The 3,306-nt window shown below is 45.2% G+C and overlaps 1 pseudogene; it reads right to left on the bottom strand.

Moving 5' to 3' along the window:
• Positions 1 to 1,092: 1,092 nt before the first annotated feature.
• LOC147981396 (uncharacterized) lies at positions 1,093 to 2,817 on the bottom strand (annotated as a pseudogene).
• Positions 2,818 to 3,306: the final 489 nt, after the last annotated feature.

Here is a 3,306-nt window from a genome sequence, read left to right as displayed (position 1 = left end):
ACACAAACAAGGAAAAAACTTGAAACTGCGGGTAACGAGATGAGTTGCCGAGGAACCAAACCCCTCGCTTCTTTGCTTTGCGAGGCCAGGCAAGCGCTTGCCCATAATCCAAACGTGCAGTAACCTTTGCTAGATTTACATGTCATGCCTGATTAGGCATAGCTTTGTTTTTCTTTTACCCATTTAATTTTTCCTGTCCCTGGCAAAGACCCACTCAGAGTGAGAAGTTCACAACCTTCGGGGACAGCAACAAATTCGAATAGGTTTAGTTTTGCTTGTCCCTGAGAAAGAGCCACTCAGAGTGAGAAGTTCAGAATTCAATGTGCACTCAATACAAAGTTCAGAATGTTGGGTAGTTGACGACAAAATTATGTACTAAGCTACATCATGGTCAACAAAAATCTTAAGATTCTTCCAAAATAGGTTTAGTTTGACTACAGCCTGGACATTCAACAATATAGCAAGAATTCTAGTAGGAAAATATTGGTCATGATCTGATGGAAAACTCAATCAAACCACAAGTTTAGGAGCACACCAGGGGTGCTCAAGTAGTAAGCCACGAACGGCAGACTTAAGGGCGATTAATAGTCTTGGCAACAAACAGAATTATTTTGTTTTCTCTATTGAATAAAATAATGAAAAATAATGATGTTCATTAGATATGTTATGCTGCATATTGTGCAATCTATATAAAAGGAGTTCCATATAAAGAGCTCCATATTATTTGACGTCGTCGATGGAAGGCCATGAAGGATTCATAAATGAAACTAACATCTGTTTACATTCAGCCACCAATGACAAATATCAAGTGACAACAGCAATTAGTATTACCTAAAAGCAAATATATAAGGGACTAGGTCATTCATACAACTAGGCATTATCCAATGGATCGCTTGTCGCTTACAAAATATGTAAAGCTGACCAACATTGTTCAAAGCCACAAAAGGGCATGCACTTGAAGAGCACGTTTTGGAATGCTGCCACGGAACTAGACCATTAATTAGGCACACGCACGCACACCCAACGACTAGTTTTTACAAAGGCATTTGTGCCACCATGTCAAATGCATGAAGCAGCAAGGACTTTCAGCAATCATCCGCCAACCAAATCCGTTAAACAGGGAATATAAGGTAAACCACACATGAAATGTCCAGAATTGCACATAAGATGCGCTTCCCTGCTATCCATATCATACGATAGATTCACCGCCTTCCAATAAGTAACGAAAACCAAATTACGATCCGGATAAATTGCAAACATCTCATACTTAAAGGTCTTGTCCTCTTCGTCAAAATCCTCTCTCGCATATTCCCTTCCAAACATTTGGGGAACATCAATAGTATGCTTTAGGTTCCACACTTCACTAGCATAATCCTCATGTACCCTCACAAAGAGTTGGTAATAATAAGGAACCATATACCAAGCATGCAATTTCCCCTGAGAGTATCCAATTGAGCTATAACCAGACCTAGCTTCTTCCATTCCTTCCGGGAGAGCAATTTCCCCACAAACATCCCCCTTTGACACCACTGCAGCTATAATAGGTTCCTCGATCAGCAAATGCATAAAATGCATCATGCCATTCACGAAGGCACATTCCGCAGTAAAAGGAGGATACTCTCTGGTATCCCCCCACTCACGGCTGTTCCGAGTCCATCGCCCAGTTTCGGACGAGTATATCGCCACATCGTCATGCAACTTCACCGGGGGTGTAAACACCACAAAAGAGGAACGGAAGGGCTGCGTCAAAAAAGCCAGGAAGGGTTGTGCTAGTTTCACATGTGCAGATTCATCGTCCTCTTCACCTTGCCATACTATAGGCGGCAACACGGTCCACTGCCCGTCATAGGATTGCACACAATATAATTGCATTCCTCGTCTTCTTACGATTCCCAGCATTTGCAGAGGAGAAGGCTGCTGCTGCATTGTTTGAGCTTGACCCTAGCGTAGCTCCCGCGAAGGAAAGGGAGCGAAGCGTCAACCAGAGAGGCGGCCGTGGACAGATTGTTGAAACAGAGACCGCCGTCTGAGTGGCGGGTGTGGAAGAATCCGTAATTCTAGAGGTTGGACTTCACAAGCCGGAAAGGGCAATAGAGCCGCGGCTTTGTTTGCCTAGATCTGGATGGGCTTTACCACTTCTTCGAAAATTTTGCCCAAAGGTTGTGTATATTGGGAAATAGGGTAATAGAGTGGGGCGGCGGCTGTGTATATCAGGAAAAAACTTTTTCTAACAAATTACCTTATATGGATTCAGATCATTATCTGTCCAATTTTCTGTAGGGCATATGCAAAAGGCATATCCAAATGTCCGCGTATACCCACTTCCATTTTAGAGACACACAAAGGCAGCGCTTTCTTCAGCGTTTTTCAAACTAATTTTGTCATCTATTTTCAAGATTCAAGAATAAAACAACGGTAGATGTAGCGTGCCAAACAATTCACAATAAATTATACTACATATATAGCTTATCCTGGAGTGGGCCGACGGGAAGAAAATGTCAGCAAGCGCACCGCCCTACCAATCAAACCCTAGAAAAACGGTTACTTGGTCCAATAGTTCATCAAAAAAACGCTCCAAATTCCTCGTATAAAGGGGGTTGCAACTCCCCTGATACTTCCCCAATACCGCATGACCCATAATTTCACTCCATCGCCTTCACATCTTATGTCACCCGGCCCGCTCATCCCATCCAATTCTCTGTTGTGCCACCAAATCGCCGAGCGTCCCCAGTGACCACTAGGGCACTAGGCCGCCATATTCCTTCGTCTGACGACCCATGAGACCATTGAACCTGCGTCGGCATACCATCTGGGCATTACCGCACGTGCCTAGGCGCGGCCGGTTAAATCCATGAGTAATCCACAAAGGGGAAAATTCAATTCCATGAGTTTAAATGGGACCGATAGTGGGTGCCACACCCTTACCTACAATGTTGCTACGCTGATCAAACAAACGGCCACAAATAGGATCAGCCAGGGCAACCCAACAGCCAGGTTGATAGGAAGTCCGACCACACCCCACGAGAAATGAACTCAAATATTAGAAATGACTACTCCCACTCGGAACCACTTGAGTACTAGGAAACCATGCGAACTGAATATGGATCTCCAACAGTGTATGAGTGTGGCGCGTCGTGCGGGTGCCTGGCGAACTTCCCCAACCGGATGACCCAGCGCGGGATGAGGCACCGGCTGGTGGTGTTCCGGTCCAACAAGACGGAGTGGACCTGATCCAGCTTGGCGCATTCCTCCGCGAGTTCACCGGGGACGCGCTCCCTGCAAATCACCCCCGCATTGCCAACGCGA

This window comes from Triticum urartu, chromosome 3A (assembly GCF_056163025.1).
Source record: "Triticum urartu cultivar PI428250 chromosome 3A, HENAU_Tu73, whole genome shotgun sequence".
Classification (NCBI taxonomy): Eukaryota; Viridiplantae; Streptophyta; class Magnoliopsida; order Poales; family Poaceae; genus Triticum; species Triticum urartu.
This window is presented reverse-complemented; position numbering and strand designations above follow the sequence as displayed.